Raw genomic sequence first — 18,543 nt, forward strand, 5'->3', positions numbered from 1 at the left:
CTCGAACTCAGAAATCCGCCTGCCTCTGCCTCCCAAGTGCTGGGATTAAAGGCATGTGCCACCATGCCCGGCCCTCCTTTTTTTTTTTTTAACCCTAGTTTATACAAAAAAGGCAAAAGATTTTGGAGAAACGGTTTAGAAGGTTTTGGGAAATATATACGCAATGTTTTCCACAGATGAAAGGAATATTATTACTATTTCAAGCCTGCTCAGCCAAATAGGAAGCCACTAGGTGATGGGCATCAATGACTCTCAAAGTTAAACAGACTGTTAGGTTAAACAGAACAATGAAATAAGATTCTCACCCTTCCTTTTGAAGAAGGAGGTGAAATTACAGAAGAAGACTTAAAGAGAGACACAGTATCTTCATCTTGAAGAGAAATATCAGGTATGAAATATGAACTGCTTTGGTTTTGAAGGAAATATAAATTAAATAAGAGAATGGACTTCTTATACAGTATATATTAAGTTGGAGTATAAGGAAATTAACTTATTATAGAAAATGAACCAGAAAAACCTATGGTGTTGAATCAGTGGGTACTGGACTGAGGATAGGGCTTCTCAAAAACTTCAAAGACAGTCATCAGTCACCATTTGAAAAGAATCACAGTTGTGGAAAAGGGCTGATATCCTTTCTAACAAAAGAAAAATGATGAGTTTATATATTTTTTTCACAAAACTTACCTTTGTTCTTAATAAGAATTTAACAGACAATTTTAGTACAGTAGTTTGTTAATTATTTGATATTTCCCTACATGCCATACTATATATTTTGGTTCTACTGCTTCTTCTAACTCCTCCCAGAGTTATCTTTCATGCCCACCATGTTCTCTCTCTTTTTAAAAAATAACCCACTGAGTCCATTTGTGCTAGGCCATCCACTGGAGCATGGTGGACCTACAGTTAAGTGGAGAAAGATTGGTATTAAATATTGTGGCTCCAGTTTCTAGAAGTTATTAGACTAGCACAGCTAATAATACATTAGCTATTGTTTGCAGAGCATAAAGGATTATAAATAAGACCCATAGCTTTGGCATTAACATCTTCTCCAAATTAAATGGTTATTTAAGATTATTGCATGAGAGACACAGACAAGGGTGAGTAGCAAATACAGCTTGCTTCACGCCCCTTGGAGCATCTAGGGCTTGTCTACATTCAGAAGCCAGGAGAGAAAATCTTATAGTTTGGTTTCTGATGTTGCGATAAAACACTCCAGTCAAAAGCAACTTAGAGGAGAAAAGGGGCTGTTTGGCTTGCAGCTCATGCTCAGCTAGAGTTTTGGTTTTGTTTGTTTATTTGTTTGTTTTACATATCTCAGACCTTCCTGTCTAGGAAGACGCTGCCCATAATGAACTTGTTCCTCTCACATCCATCATTAATCAAGACAGTATCCCACAGGCATGCCCACAGGCCAGTCTGATCCAGGCAGCTCCTCAGTTAAGGTTCCTTCTTCCCAGGTGACTTTAGGTTGTGCCAAGTTGGCTGCTGAATCTTACAAGGACATAGTGTCTGGGATATTGATGACTCTCCCTAAAGTAGAATGCAGCTCATTTTAAAGATTCATGGTTAATTGCTCATGCATGACAGGAATATAAACTTCTGAAGTTTAATTATGCTAGACCAGCTCAATTTTCATCTCTGGAAATGGCTTCCTTGGTGGTTCTGGGGCCAGTAATAGTTGAAAACTACTGAATGACTTGAGAGTGCCTTTGTCTATGCCAGTAGATGGGTCAGAGTAAATCAGTTGAACATTTCTTCTAGGTCCCATGTCCTCTCCTGCCTTTCTGATTGTACCTTAGCATCCCTGTTACTAAGAGGACAGTTATCTTCTTCTGAGATATGCATGTCCCTTGCATCCTCCAGGCCCTACTCTGCTTTCTCCCCGTGTCTTAGGTAGGGTTTTATAGCTGTGAAGAGGCACCATGACCTTGGCAAATCTTATAGAGGAAAACATTTAATTTAGGGCTGGCTTAGAGTTTCAGAAGTTTAGTCCATTATTGTCATGGTGGGAAGCATGCAGGCAGCATGCAGGCAGACATGGTGCTGGTGAAGAAGCACCTCTGGATCTGCAGGCAGCAGAAGGAGACAGTGTGACACACAGGGCGTAGCTTGAGCATAGGAGACTCCACCTACCCTGATACACTTCCTTCAACAAGGCCACATCTCCCTTACCCTATGTCTAAACATTCAAACACATAAATCTTTGGAGGCCATTTCTATTCAAACCATCATATCCTCCTATAAAGCTTTTAGACTACATACTCTTTCCTAGGCAGCCCCCCACCACCACCACTTTACACTTATATAGCTGAAGCATCATGACACAGAGTCTGCCCACAGCCTATAAGGTGTTATATCACACAAGCTTCCTAAAAATGTATACCCAGAAACTGCATCTTCCCTGGAGGCTGTCTTATATGGTGGCCTAGCTTGTTTGTCTGCTGGGCCCATAAGGGTGGAAAGGAGACCCCAGCTTTCCTGCACCCTTCTGTTTCATCTTCTAATGGACATTCAGTGGTGAATATCAATAGTCATGCTTACTGAATGAAGGGTATCTGCCAGGCATAGTGGCAAATGCCTTTCATGAGTCCTTTTATCATGCCCCTGGTGATAGGATACAGAATTGACTATCTATTCTCAGTGATAGAACTGAGATTCAGCATGGCTGACTATGTTGCCCAAGGCCATAAGGGCATTAGTGGTAGAGTGAATCTAATGCCAGTGCTTTGAAAAACAAACCCAATTGTTCTTGTGTGTATGTGCGTGTAGGTGCAAGTGTGCACACTGGGGCCACTTCCCATGTTGCAGTGCATGGGAAGGTCATAGGACAAATTTGTGTATTTGGTTCTTTCCCTCCACTTTTATGTGTGTTGTTGGGAATCTAACCTGTTGGGGAATTTACTGCTGGGTTAGCTCACTGGCCCTAAAAACAGGAGTCTATTATTATTATTGTTATTATTATTATTATTATTATTATTATTATTATTATTATGTGGGGGGGCATTCACACACCACAATATACATGTGGAGGTCAGTGGGCAATTCTGTGGAGTTGGGAACTGGTTCTCTCTTTCCATCCTTACATTTGCTGTGGGTTGTGGAGCCTGAACTAAGACCATCAGACTTTTGAGGCCAGTGCTTTTGCTTACAGAGTCCTCTGGCTGGCCTTAAACCCTGGGCTTTATGTAGTTGACATAAGCAATATGTTAATTACAGTTCAGACTCAGTGTGTGGCTTAGTGATTCAAGCCTTAGAGAGGTGATTGCTTCTAAAGCTGTTTTGGCTGTTCCGTGAGAATGTGGAGACTCTGTATTTAGATGCAGTGGTCTAGTTATCCTATTTGGCAAGTGCAGGACTGTCAAGATAGGCTACAGATCTTCTTGTTCAGCACTCATGGCATGTGTTCTCACCCTGATATGGTGTATATTTTGTAAATTGGGTGGTCTAGAGTTAATGTCATGTGTTTTTTTGTAGGGTAGCAGGTGCCATTCTGACCCCACTGCTGTTCTTGTCTTGGCGTATCTCAGTTAAGTGAAAAGTAGCTTGCTCATGGTAAAAACAGTTAGAAGTGATAGGACACACTCAGTTCTTCATTGTCCCTGTCATTGTGATCACAGCTTTAGTGGATCATAGCACACAAACATGGATATTGACAATAGACAGGCTTGGGTGTGAATTCTGGCTCTGCTCTCTATGTAAGTGACTTCTGTTAGCCTCACTGTTAGTATGCATTTTATTTATGCAGTGGTATATACCAACGATACCTGCCTCATAGGGTTGTAGGGATGAGATAGTCTATGTACCATGTGATATGATATTCTTGAGCTCCCCATGTGAGTGTAAGCCAACTGCCTACTTGATCTATTTATTTCTTTTAAAACTCTCATTCTAAGCAAATGTGTGGTCAAATGTTTGCCACTGGCTATCAGCTGCCTGGAAGGCACCATTTCATGCCAAGTACATAGTGCAGGTAAGATACATAGTAAGGGACTGGGACAACATTGGTTGAATGTTTTACGGCCAAGATTGGAGATAATGGGTACCAGGAAATGTATTAGTGCTCCATTATCTATTTTATATGCAAGTTATTACCAAGTAAATGATCAGGGTGGGGTACCAGGGTAAGATCCAGATAGTCTGGCAGGGCTCTGCTTGGCTCAGTTTAGTGATTGCCTCCAGTGACCTCTGCTGTACATAGTGATGGCAGATGCATAGAGTGGGTGGATCTCTGTTGCCTGGTTTAAGCTTTGCAGGCAACAGGATTGCAAGCCTAAAGTGAGTTTTGGACAAGTAGGGTGGCAGCAGGAGGCCAAAAACTGGATTTGAACATTTTATTCTTAGGGTCTTACTATTGTCCTAGATATGACTGATTTGGGGCACTTTGCTGAATGTTAGTAGCTAGGGCACCAGACAAGAAACAGATAAAATGTGATGCTGCGTGCTTCCTCTGTGCTACAGAGCTAACAAAGTCTAGCTCACCTTGGAAGAACACTGTATACAGCTGCGCTAATTAGTGTCAGTAATGAGCTGCAGAGCTACCAGTGAGTGCTGAATTGATGCCAATTATTTCTTAGGAATAACCTGACTTAGGTGCATCGACTCACAGCCTTTATTGAAGCGATGATCTGATGCCCTCCCAATTTTGTTTCTAAACTTTTTTCCCCAATAGGTCAAACGAAAACTAAAATCTTCAGCAATATCGGTAGGCAGTCTGAGGTTTTGTCATTTCACATAATACATGAAGGAAGGGGCAGGATCATTGGTCTGGAAGTCTAGCGCCTGCACTTAACTGCAGAACTCCGGCCATCCTGGAGCTTTGACTTTCCTGTCTGTGAAAGAAGCTAAGAGGTCAAAAGGTTCATGAACAGAGTGGCTTGTTTTTTCTCTTTAAAATTCTTTTTCATTGAGGTAATACATACATGTTCCCAATGGTGGCCAACTAGACCATCTTCTGCTACATATGCAGCTAGAGACACGAGCTCTGGAGGTACTGGTTAGTTCATCATGTTGTTCCACCTATAGGGTTGCAGACCCCTTCAGCTCCTTGGGTACTTTCTCTAGCTCCTCCATTGGGGGCCCTGTGTTCCATCCTATAGATGACTGTGAGCATCCACTTCTGTATTTGCCAGGCACTGGCATAGCCTCATATGAGACAGCTATATCAGGGTCCCTTCAGCAAAATCTTGCTGGCATATGCAATAGTGTCTGGGTTTGTTTGCTGATTATGGGATGGATCCCTGGGTGGGGTAGTCTCTGGATAGTCCATCTTTTCGTCTTAGCTCCAAACTTTGGGAGACAGTCTCTTTAGTTTACTGTTCCCTGCTATATACACCAATCTCTCTGGTGTATGAATTTCTGCTAACTTCACCTTCTAGGTCTCCACAGGAGTGCAATGGGATTGCAGGTGCACACATCACTGTACCAAGCTTTTACATAAGTATCTAAACTCAGGTTTTCAGACTTGTGTGGCAAGCAACTTGTCCACTGAACCACCTGCACAATATTTAACCTTATTTTGAGACAGAGTCACTCATGAACCTGGAATTTACTGATTTAGGAAGACTAGCTAGCCATCAAGCTCCAGGGAGCCAGTCTCTACCTCTCTAGCATTTGCATTACAGGCATGTGTTGATGCACCTAGATCTTTCTTTATATGATTGCAGGGATCTGAACTCAGTACTCAGCTCTTCATGCCTGTGTAGCAAGTACTTTACTAACTCTCCCCGCAGCCTTCCCTCTAGGCTTCTGAGAGAGCAAATGGCAATCATAAAGTTTTCAGAAATCCTGCCGTGTAACCACTCCATATTCAAGGTATGAATATATTTATGAGCTTGTTAGATCTGGTAATTACCACCTCCTGACTTTCATTTTTCAAGTAGTTCCATTATTCATTATTTGTTTTGGCAAATGATATCTTATTAGGATATATCTTACAGTCCAAATGAACAACAGCAAGAAGCAAAAGAAAAAAGAAAAAGGTGCTTTTAATTCATTGAGGAGATTTGGAAGGAAAAGCACAGTAAAAGTGAAGTTACTTGAAGACAAGGACTAATTAATTAGCAGAGGACTCCTCCAAACCCAGGTACCGTCATTTCTTTGTGTGATTCTTAGTTCTGTGCATAATTTCTAGTGTGTTTGATGGAGGAAATCTTTGATGATTATTGCTTGTCTAAGCACCAGTACATTTTCTGTCAGGCTGAGTAGAAAAGAATATGTGTTTTAATTTATTTTATACCTATTCCTTCAGGCTGCTAAAAGTTACAGGGTGGTAAATATTTTCCACTTGTTTTCAAGGCTGCAGCAAGTGAGTCGTTTTTCACTTGCCCGATATGTCCCTTGCTCAGAAGTTCTTTTAGCCATTTCAGTCAAGGCTGAGGTCCCTGATAAAAAAAAAATGTTATTGCTTATCTCCTGAAGCTTGTCATTAATGAGAGAACAGGCTGGATTTTAGTCATGCAAAATAGAATTCTCAACTTCTCTGGAACTTTATGAAGAAATGTGACTAAGTCTTTAAATTCATTTAAAACTCATTCCCACCCACGTCTAAAGCAGATTTGAGGTGACTAAGAGCCCAAGAAATTGAAGCCGCAATTGAAATTCATCATTATGTGCTGTGCTGGAGGTGATTTGGTTAGTAGAAGCTTAATGGGTTTGTTATTTGGTAAGGATTTATATGTTTTTATCGCTTTTTTATTTTTACATAATTTTCATCAGTACCGATGATTTGGAAAACAAATGCAAATGCTTCTAAACTCACAATTTTGGGAAAGAGGTTCTGAAAGCATTAACATTGAATTTTTGGGTAGTGAGGTATGTGCTGGGTGAATACAGACATGGTAGATGTTCTAGTTGCTTTATGTTGCTGCGATAAGGGACTTTGATGAAAAGCAACCTAGGGAAGGAAAGGGTTGTATTTTTTATATTTCTAGGTCCCTGTACATCACTAAGAGAAGTCAGGGCAGAAAATTGATGTAGAAGCCATGCTGGCTGGCTTGCTCACTTACACTCCTGCTTAGCTAGACTTCATATATAGCTCAGGACCATCCATGCAGACATTGTTTTTTCCCACAGTGGGATAGGTCTTTCTACTTCAGGTTTTAATAATAAAGACAATTCCTTATGGACATGTCCATAGACCAACCTGCTGAAAACAATTAGTGAATCGATCCAGATGGTTCTAGGCTGTGTCAAGTTGACAGCTAAAGCTAAGTAGGATACTAGGTGACTACAAATTTGGCATGCTTAGAATGAAAGAGTTTAAAATTCCGTTGTACGGTTCATGTTGTCTTATCCAAAATTTAAAGCTCGTTGCTTCTCAGAAGATTGGTGTTGATCTGCAAACAGTAGAAATGGAGCTGGCAATGATTTCAGGGGCTTTCATTTCTATCCTGCTGGTAGTGTTTAGCACGCTGTCGATGGACTAGAGAACTGTAATCAATCAATCAATCAATCAATCAATCAATCAATCAAAGGTACACGCACCAACATCTCTGAGACTAACACACATTTTAAGATTGCTATCAATCCAGAGATATAGCTTTCATTTATTTATAAATTTTTACTGTCATTTTTGACAATTGTATATGTGTGTAAATGCGTTATGATCATTTTAACCCCCGTTGCTCCCATTTCTCCCTCTTCCTCTCCTGCTGATTACTGACTGTACTCTTCCTAAGTACACTCTTACTCTCTACTATCCTCATGGTGTGTGTGTGTGTGTGTGTGTGTGTGTGTGTGCTGAAGACAGAGTTTGAAGCACTGCCCTTTCTCCCCCAGCCTTACAGTTTTTCCTGCCTCACTTTGTGATGTGCCTTGCGCCTTGGAGGCAGGTGACATAGATGTCCCATTTAGAGCTGAACACTCAATAGTCAGTATTCCCAGCAGTCTGACCAGTTGTGAGTCTTCATTAACAGTCACCGTCCACAAGAAGAAGCTTCTCCAACCCAGGCTGAGAGTAGCACCAGCTTATGAGTATAAACCTGACTATTTGGGAGGCAGTGTGACTACGCATCCATTTGGCAGAACATCAGTAGTACAGTCTCACCTTGGGGCTGTGATTACATAGGCACAAACTTGGTTAGAATTCTTAGTGGAATAAAAGCTCTCCAAGCTCAAGGTGGCTACATTCTCTCAGTGATGCCATCAAGAAACTACTTATGGATGGTTGGAGATGGGGTTTGATTCTGCTTGTTTGAAAACTTTCAATTGGCAACTTGGTAAGATACAGGAAGTACCAGTAACCAGAGCTTACAGAATGGGTGCTGGGACTGGCAGAGAGTCCAGAGATAGGCATGGAGAAGTCATCCATTTTTCCATTGCCAACACTCTAAGCTGAACATTCACTTAGAATAATTTCCTGGAATAATAAAACATCTTCAGAATACCTTAACAAACTTACTGCACTTATATTTTATATACATATACATAGTCATAAAATATGATTTATATGGTTATTTGCCAAATAGTTTTCTTTCTTAAATGCACATGATATAAACATTTAGGGTAACATATTATAGACAAAATATGGAACTCATATTGTTTCAGTTTCTATAACTAATATGGTTGAGGCCACCAATGATGACAGCTTAGCCCTGTAATTCCAAAGAGGCCCAAACAGTTAAGAGAAAGCGAAGACATCCTGTGTTATTGTTGCAGGAAGCCTGGTGCTCTTTCCAAAGAAGCCTGTGATTCAGGAGCTGCCGCCTTGATTATGGGAAAAAGTGAGACTGGGAGCTACACATGTGTTTCCAATTTGGCATTGAGGAGGCCCATGTGCCAACAATGTATTCTATTCTTAAGGATCATGGGAATCTATTTTCCAGTCTCCCTTTCTCAACCTTCTGTTCAATGTGTATACAACAGTATATTTTATAAACATACTTTATGCTACCTCCTGCCCCCCTTTTCCCAACGAATCTGCAGATATTTTTTGTTACTTCCTCTTCAGGGAATTCTGGGTAAAACATAATAAGAATGAGTCTTAGTTTTAAAGCTTATACTAATGACGTGCGTATCCTTCTCAATGTCGATGTGATGAGCAGATAAAAACAGAAAAATCCCTGTTTCTCTGGGAATAAATACCCTGTAAATCTAGGAATAGCAGTGGCAGGTTACATCAGACAATGGAATAGGATATGGCTTGCATATAAAGTCAGGACCTCAGCATTTGGACTTCAGATAAATTTGAACAGGTGATGGGATTTTTGTTAACATGCCACAAGTACTTATCTTAAGATAAAATGTTCAATAAAAAACATTTCACGGGCTGTAGAAATGGCTCAGTGGCCAAGAGTGCTCGTTTGCTCAAGCATAAGAATTGTGGTTTGCATTCCAGAACCTACCCAAGCTGTATGTGTCTGGAAAGGGCCTATTTCTGTTCTGAGAGGTCTGATACCCTCTTCTGGCCTCTGTGGGCACACCACCATATATGCGCACAGACACAGACACAGGTATGTGCATGTGATAGAACCTAGTGGGGAAACCCCCACTCAATTCCTAATTCGGTGTGCACCCAAAAAATCATGAAGGACCATCTTGATGTAATTACATGAAGTCGTTTAATGATGGAGCTCCAGACCGACATGCATCCCACACAGGAGATAACGGATGTCGGCCACGAGGCTCGAAAGCTAGGGACTTTTATGGGGTAAGGGGCTTAGGGTTATGGAATTCAGCATAGCGACACACTATTGGCTCATTCAAACATCAGCAGAAAAATTACATGTACATGCAGGGTGTCAGAGTTCTGTGAGTTGTTGACTCAGTTCAGATAGCCCTGTTATGTCCTCACATTCCTCTTTATCTTTAAGGTTAAGCTGTTCCCAGGAATGTTTTAACTACGGGGCATACCCAGGTTTGTTTTTCTTTTTTCTCAGCCTCAGGCAGCCTCTAGCTCACAAAAACTCAGCAATTTCTGAGTACTTTATATGACTTACAGGTCTTGAAATCTCATCTTTCTTTCACATGTACACATGCATGAATACATAGGCAAGGGAAGGAAATCTCTTACCAGTACTTCAAATCCTTCATAACCAACACTATCTTTGAAAAATTCTGTTTCCAAATCAATGCCAATCTGTTTGTAGTTTCAGACAGTGACCTATCTTTCTCCTCTAGTAATTTGCATACTCTATTTTCAGGTGATCAAATGGATGGGGCAGTCCCTGAGAATTGTCAGGGAAGTCTAAGGCCATTATTTTCAAATCATGTATTCAGGAGAAAGGGCTCTAAAAGCCACATGTGGCTATAGGCCCAGTGATAGATGGGGAACTGCTAAGACTTGTAGGGAATCACAGTTCCACAATGAGAAAAACCAAAGAAGGTGAAACTCTCTTCTCTCTGCACTCAGTCTTTCAAAAAACAAAACAAAACAAAACAAAAAACCAACAACCCATTTAAGCATAAGTGATATGCCAGGTGCACTCCTGGAAAGCTGGTGCACAGCAATAAACAGTGTTAACCCACTAATAACAGTTGTTCATGGACAAAAAAGTCAAATAACTTCAGTTAATTCTACATAAACCATATAGTGTATTAGAAGGTGATGAGTTGAAAGGTTATAAAAAGTAGAAAATGGGCACTGTTAATGTGACCTGATGGGAGAGCGGCTATTGGGGAGAGGTAATTAGCAAGGGAAAACATGGGCACAAACTCGAGGAAAGTTAGGCAAAATTAATGGGAGGATGCTTATCTTTAGGCAGACACAAGAGTGTGACCAGTTGCAATGCTGGGGCATGCTATGAGTATTGGATAGACTGAGTGATACGAATGTGTCTGATGGAGGGAGAGAGGCAGGGCAAGGTGAGGGGGAAGGGGAGTGTGGGGCAGCTGGACAAATGACAGGTTAAAAGGGAAGGGCTATCATCTGAGACACAGCAACTGTGGCTGTGAGTCCTCTCCTGATAGGGCCTCTGGGCAGCAGCTTCCCTCCAACATCAGACAGTCCAGTGTCACCTCAGCCTTTACATATGAGGATCCTCAGTTCTGCACCATCTTTCTCTATGCTGCAGTGAAGCTCTTCTTTTGTAGAAACCCAGGTTTCAGTTTTACAAAACCTCTTTAAAGAGGCCTTTTAAAAACACTGCTGTCCATTCCCACAAGTTGCATTTTTATTTATGAAGTGATACCTGATTTCTACAAGAAAACCTGCATGTTATACAGATCAAACCAAACAACAGAAAATTAAAAAAAGAAAAACAAAACAAAAATCTCTGTGATTTCTATATAAAGAAACCTACCCATCTCTGAAGGAGTATACTTTAAACCATCCTACCAAGTAAACACTGGCCAAGGACTAGGCCTTGAATAAGCTTTCTGGAGAAACACGCCTAAGTAAATAGAGACAACTATCTCAATGAGTAGTGTATGCCCTTTCTACTTTTTTCTGATGGCTTTGATAGTCTCACTATAAAGCTTAGACTAGCCTTGAATTTGTAATCCTGATCTAGCTTCCCATGTGATGGACTTACAGGTTTCTGCCACAATATTTGCCCCACTCCTGGTATCTATAGTACTGGGATTGTAGTTTATATTTCTTCATTCATTTCTTTGATACCAGAATTCCCTGCTCCATTAACCACTGGGCCAGTTGTAGGTTTGAGGATGGATGCATGGCCAAGTAACAAGAACTGAACTGGTTGTGAGAACTTCCCTGCTAAAGCCACCATGGAGATGCTACTGAGAGAGTTGCTAACTATCTACTGGGGTATATGTGACAATGGTGCTTTCCATATGAAAAAGGAAAGGCTGAGACCTCGTGACATGGTAAGGAACATGGGAACATGGTAGAATTGATGTCATGGCTGACATCCTGGTGACATGGTAGGGGACCTGGTAATGAGGTATGGATCCTGGCAATATGGTATAGAGGACCTAGTGATGGGGTCTTTACTCCTTGCTGTACCTGAACCTATAGTGCTCTTGTTCAATGTAGCTATCAATATACCGGTGTGAGCTAAGTTGCTCTCACAATCAAAGGAATCCTAAGTACACAGGCATCAGCTGGTTTCAACCCTCTTTACCAAGAAATAACGATTCCCATCCAAGTTGAGGTACCACAGGGCCCTAAAAGCAGCAAGGCTTCTGGATGTCATAACTGGTGGGTTGGTTTGTCACCTTGACACAAAATTAAATCACTTGGGAAGAGGGAACCTCTATAGATAAATTGCCTCCCATCAAATTGAACCATGGGTACATTTGTGGGTATTTTCTTAAATGTTAATTGATGTAGGAGAACCTAGTCTACTGTGGGCAGTGTCATTCCTAGGCAGGTGGGCCTGGACTGCATAAGAAAAGTAGCTGAGAAAGTCATGGAAGCAAGCCAGTAAGCAGTGTTCCCCTGTGGTTTCATCTCTGTTTTAGCTCTTGCCTCTGGGTTTCTGCCTTGAGTTCTTGTCTGGGCTTCCCTTGATGTTAAGACTCTAAAGTGTAATATGACTACCACCAGCCCAACACACACTCAACTTGCTTTTGGTTATGGTGTTTATTAATGACAGAAAGCAAATTAATATACCTGTTGTGGTGATAAGGTTGCTCTCATGGGGTTCATGCTGTGCCCCATTGCTGGTTTGGAATTCTATATTCAAGAGTTTCTTCTCTAGTATAGAGAAGATTTGACTTCCTTCTCCAACGTATGTATCCTTAGTTACTGCTTAATCATTATAAAGAGCCCTAAAGGACCTTAGAAAATTAAATTAGGCTTATCAGCATGCAAAATTTCAAGCTCATTTAGGAGGGCCCTAGAAATGCAATTTCTTCATATCTTCTTCCTTTCCCCAAGTGAAAGTTTTCTAGCTATGAGGTAAATTTGTTCCACATTTTAAAGTCACTTATGTTATTGGATTTTAGGACAAGCCAAGAGGAAAAATTGATTTGCCCTTTGCTTGTTTCTTACTTTGGTGTCTGTTTCCCCACATCTTGTGTCATCAATGACCCACGGTGCTCAGAAGGATCCTAGTATCCAGTGTTTGCCCAGCTGACAAAGCCACACTGTCCAAAAGTAACTGCAGAGCAATCCATTTCTGGGTATATATGGAAATTAATTGAGAACAGGATCTTGAAGAGGTATTTGGACATCCATAGTTATTATGACATCATTCAAAATAGACACAAAGTGGGAGAAAGCTAAATCTCTGTCAGTGGATAAAAAAGATGAAAAAAATAGCATTTATACTCAATGGAATATTAGTCAGCCTTAGGAGGAAGGGAAAAGCTTACCACATAGCTACAAGTGGTGGAACCAGGATCCCGAATCTGGCTAATTTGATTCCATAGTCACAGGTAATAATTTCCCTGCACATAGATGTACATAAGTACATAGATCACTCATCCCAGGCAGTCATGGCCATCATATCAGGCCCGTGTGGACTTTTACGTGCAGCTTGGGAACGTAGACAGTTGACACCTACCTCCAGCCCATGATGTGCAAAGCAGATGTGTTTGGCACCTTTGGACTGCTGAGCTGCTGAATCCCTGATACCACATTGATTAAGCATCATATTTTCTTATTTGATTTCTCTGCTTTTCATGAGGTTATTATTTGTGTGCAGCAATAAGGGAGAGTAAACACAGCTCTGACTTTTGGGAAGTAAATATCAGCTAGAATAAGCATTTGGACTCCCTCAAGGCTTTTAAATCTACTGAAATGTCAGGTGCAATGAGATTCTGGGCAAAGGACAGCCCAGCAAATCTGTGGATATTATAAAAGTTCCCTCAACGCTGAGGGACTCAAGTGTACCAACCAAGCCTTAACTTGGCTGGAGTCTCCTGGGATCATTTGATGGCTCTAAATTTATCTCCATTGGTGGTCACGAGTGAACATTTAAGGTAGCTGTCAGTTCAGGTAATTATCTAAACCGCAAGTACAGATCTCTGCCCCAGGGTCTCTTTACCACATCAGGAGCATCATGTGGAGATGACTGGCTGGCTCACACCCCATTGGAGAGAGGAGAGAGCTGTGTGGAGAAACTTGTAATCAAAAGATTTGGCTTTTCTGGGTGACTCTGTTAAAGAAGAATTTTATGTAAGGGTTTCTAGGAGAAAAAAATATTTTGGTTTATTTTTCTATTTAATATAAATACACATTTCCCAGACAAAGGCACAGTGTGATCTGTGATCTGGGGTACCCAGTGGCAATAGAGAGAGAAAGCCTGACATGTAGCCATTCCTACCACCTTTGGTTTTAGACCAGAAACATCTACACTAGGATCCTTATATTTCCCTGCCCGAATCTTAAGACTTCCCACGTGAATATTCCACATACTAGTTGGACACTAATAAAAGATGATTTTTCCCATGTGTAAATATTTCAGATGGGTCAAAATTTATGGCTGGGTTTTTATAGGCCATTGAAATGAAATGGTTACATTTCTTAAAATATTTTTCCCCATCACTTATATAGTTCTAGCCTGGGGAGAAGGGACTTTCAATGCTAATATCAAATGTCATGCAGCTGAGGTATAATAATAACAGTGGCCTCAGGTCTCAGTCCTGGCACCAAGTTGAGTAGAGCCACCAGCACAGCTGTAATTCAACATCCTTATTTAAAAGGCTTTTCTATTTTCTCTGTGTTGAAAATATTGTCAGCATTTACTCCATGTGAATATTGATTAAGACTCTAAAATAAGTTTCTGTTGAGTATTTTTTTTTCTTGGATGTTTTTGTACTTTACAAACCCATGGAAAGACAGAGACACCTTCAAGGTATACTTTTCAAGATCTTTTACTTCCTATTTCTCAGAAGTTAACTCTCCTTTAATTGGAGCTTAAAAGCCCATACTGGGAACTCATAAATCTCTAAGAAAGCCTATTAATTAAGGGAAGTTTAGATAATTTATAGTAGTTTTGAGAAATACTCAAGTCACAGAAAAAAGTGCCCTGAAATTCACATTCTCCTTATTTTGACCTCTGGAAACTTCTGATTTATTATCATGAGCTTGGGTGGTTGATGTATTCTGCAGATGACAATTCAGGCATTGAGGGGCTCTACACAGTGGTTTTCTGACTGTGTGTGTGGGAATAAGGCAGTGATCTGGTGGGAGTGAAGTCAGGGCTATCAAGTCCCTTAGTGCCAAGGTGCTCGGTAGTCTACGGTTCACAGCCTAATAAGTCTCAGAATTGCAGTGACTGTTGCAGTGCCTTGTTTTCTGAGGTTGAATACAATTATTTCTATTCAAATCTTAGCTTTAGCTGAGACACTATTTGGCATTATTCTTTCTTCTATGAACTATAGTCTGGAGACAAGGATTCTGAAAGCAGCTATACATCCTTTTCCTCCTGTGCTGTTCGTTCTCATGTCCTTTCTTTGAAACCTACATTAAAAGCAGAGAGTGTTGTCTCCATAAGGCAAAGAGCACAGTGTAATCTGAGAGGAAATGGAAGGTGTAGGAAACATCATCATTATTATTTTTAATCCCCAAGAACCTTTTTGAGATCACGATATGTAGAGGCAGACGTTGGTCCTGAGGACATATGAAATTGTGACACTGATCTGTCCTAAGGAAGAAACAGGAAAAACAAGTAGAGAACTTGTGTTGGCAACCTCCTGGATACCCGTGTAGTCTGACTTTGAAGCAAGGGGCTTCATGCTGTTATTTTCCACTAGGAGGTGTGTTTATCTGTTCTCTATTGCTATAACAAAATACCAGAGGCTAGAAACTTCATAATGAAAGAGATTTTCCTTTAGCTCACAGCTGGAGGATCAAGGGCATGACATTGACATCACCTAGGCCCAGTAGCAATGATCTCAGCCAGATGGCATCATAACAGTATGAACTGTGAACACACACACACACACACACACACACACACACACAAGGGAGGAATCACATGACAAAACAGAGATCCAGAGTGAGGAAAGACTCAGAAACAACCTCAAATGCCCCTTAAAAGGCCCTCTCTGTTTTACACACAGAGGACCAAGCTCACAGCACATGAACTCTTGGGAATACACCGAAACCATCAAGGGAGACAAGCAGAGCATAGATGTGTGATGGTTGACAATAACGTATGATGGTTGAATGTCCCAGAGGGACATCTTTGAATATAGAATGATGAATCCCCTTCTTCCACTGCAATTTATGAAACAACTTTAAGGATTGGATTACTGGGTAGTCCTGCCCCTGTGCCTATAGCCAGCAATATTTTAAGCATGCTCTCCAGGTTTGTTTCAGGACATTTGTATAGTAAGTCAATAGTTCACTATGCCTCTTTTAATTGTAAAAACACATTTCAATCTTTGTTGCTCTGCTGAGCAAATCTGGTGTTACTGTTGGCTTAGGAAGCATGTCAGCCTGACTGTTTATGAGACTACAGATATCTAACGATGTTGCAAGTTCAGTTCCTGAACAGGGGACCCATCATTGATTTTTATGGACAGTTCTTCGGATGAGGTTCACATTTCTAGAACTTTTGACCTGCTTGTATATGACCCATTAAGTATATGAGTGGTCAGGCTTAATGCCTAGTGGTTCCTTATTAGAGGTTCCTCAGTACTGTAAAGAGAAGCACTTTATTCTGTGAAGACTGCTTACTGAGGGTGAAAATTATGAGTTGTTTTGTAACTTAAGCTCTAATCTATGAGCTCGGGATATGTGAGATTAAAACTCAGAATCCATGGACTGGCCAAGCAAGTCAAGAGAGATCCTGCTAGGAGCAGATGCTAATGTCTTTCATGTACACCCATTGTATCAGCTGGAAAGAGAATCCCAATAGTCTCATAAGCAGAATAGAAGTATTGAACAGAAACATTATGTCTAATGTTATTGAAATGTGGTGGCTGGCAGTCTAGACCTAATATGTTCCACAAAGTAGTGGTCCAATATCCTTTTAATTAATCACGCTTATTGATAGGGTACACCCCTCATTTATATTTATGTCTAAGACAGACGCTATAACTATGGCCATCATGTCTGTGTTTCTGAATTCCCTATAAGAAGGTTTCTAGCATGTTTCATGTTCTATTTTCTTTTAATATCCAAAATTTAGTTTGTTGAGAGACCACAGAAGAGGGTGACAAATGGCTTTGAGTGCGTTAAAATAAGAGATCAAAGTGTTCTGCTAAGGCTTGGTGCTTTCATCATAAGAATGGGAAAGATGTTAAAGCATCTACTAGTATATAGTCCTGAAGGGAGACATCATACATGTGCCACAAGTAGATCTAGGAAAGGAAGCCTTCTGGATCTGAAAATGGGAGAAGTCTGGATAAAATTTTGATTAAAGGGACTTTAGGAAAAGATGGAAAAGTAAGAATAATAGGAAATCAAATATGGACAACTTAAATCAAGTATGGACAACTCTTGGGAGTTTAAAAAAGAATAAATATTAGAAGAATTAGGGCAGACATAAAGGAGAAACATGAATATAGGCATACCATTATATGCCCCCATTTCTTCTTCTTTGTATTTCAGCATATTTGTATGACTACAGAAATATTTAGTAGAGATTACAAAATGGTTACACATAAGAGAAGGACAGTCATGACAATTTATCTTTGATAAGCAAGCCATGTGGGGTTCTGGACAATCTACCATGCCTCAGATGGTATGAGGCCAGATGATAGGTAGGTGAACAGAGAGGAGTATCCCACAGCTTCTGGATGGCCGTATTAATGGAAGATTGTAGTGTGAACACACTTTTAGGGTGTTCATTTTCTCAGTGAGTTAACCAGCAAGGTCACCATACAATGGGGGGAAAATAAGAAGCAGTAAATATAGAGTAGTTATCTTAGGCATTAGGACATCAACTTGTGATCTAGGAAATGGCAAAGAGTGGACTATTAACAATATTATCTGTTAATTATTTAGAGGAAGGCTTTAATAGACTAAGTAAGGAAATCAGATCTCCAAGATGGAGCATGGAACAGAAAGGCAGAGTACAGGACAGAATTGAAGGGGCAGAACTTGTGACAGAAAGGGGGTCTCCTCAGTACTTACTGTAGAGCTTTATGCATAAAGAGGGAAGAAATGAACCAGAAGATATCAGAAGATCATCAGGGACCCACATGCACTCAGATCTGTAAGTAATATGAAAGTGAATGAGTTCTGTATTTGGGTCTCAGTGTGTGTATTTATATTGTAACTATGCTTGAGATAATTCTGAACATTGGCATTAGCTCTGAGTTTTCTGGTGTTCAGGCAAGGATGCAAACAAAACATAATGGCTTGTATGGCTTACATTGTCTGATAAACAATGCATACTATTTTCTAGGTGAGTCAAAGACTGAGCATATTACTCTTAGAGAAAATTATTTTGTGGGTTTGTTGACAATAAGCAACTTAATTGAAAATCTCTTTGAAAGCAATTTTACAGAAGACTTAAACTCATTTTACTATGTCCATTTCATATTCCAAATCTACACAGAAGCAGACGGTATTATGTTAATTATTACACTGAGGAGACATTTTGGAGTATAAAAATAATACAGTCTAGTGGCTTTCTGTTGCTCAGCTCACACAGGGAGAGAACCAAGAGCTGCAGGAGAAGAGTCAAATGCTTGCTGTGTCTTTCAACCTTTAAACACAATTGATCTCAAATGCATTTAACATTT

The 18,543-nt window shown here is 40.4% G+C and overlaps 1 long non-coding RNA gene across 1 annotated transcript in view; it reads right to left on the reverse strand.

Moving 5' to 3' along the window:
• Positions 1-18,543, reverse strand: part of LOC110304318 — a 362,919-nt gene that overhangs the window by 124,922 nt on the left and 219,454 nt on the right. The window contains exon 3 of the long non-coding RNA XR_002379061.1: positions 17,930-18,009. This is a non-coding gene — a long non-coding RNA (uncharacterized LOC110304318). The remainder of the gene's footprint in view (positions 1-17,929; positions 18,010-18,543) is intronic.

Source organism: Mus caroli, chromosome 1 (assembly GCF_900094665.2).
Source record: "Mus caroli chromosome 1, CAROLI_EIJ_v1.1, whole genome shotgun sequence".
NCBI lineage: Eukaryota > Metazoa > Chordata > Mammalia > Rodentia > Muridae > Mus > Mus caroli.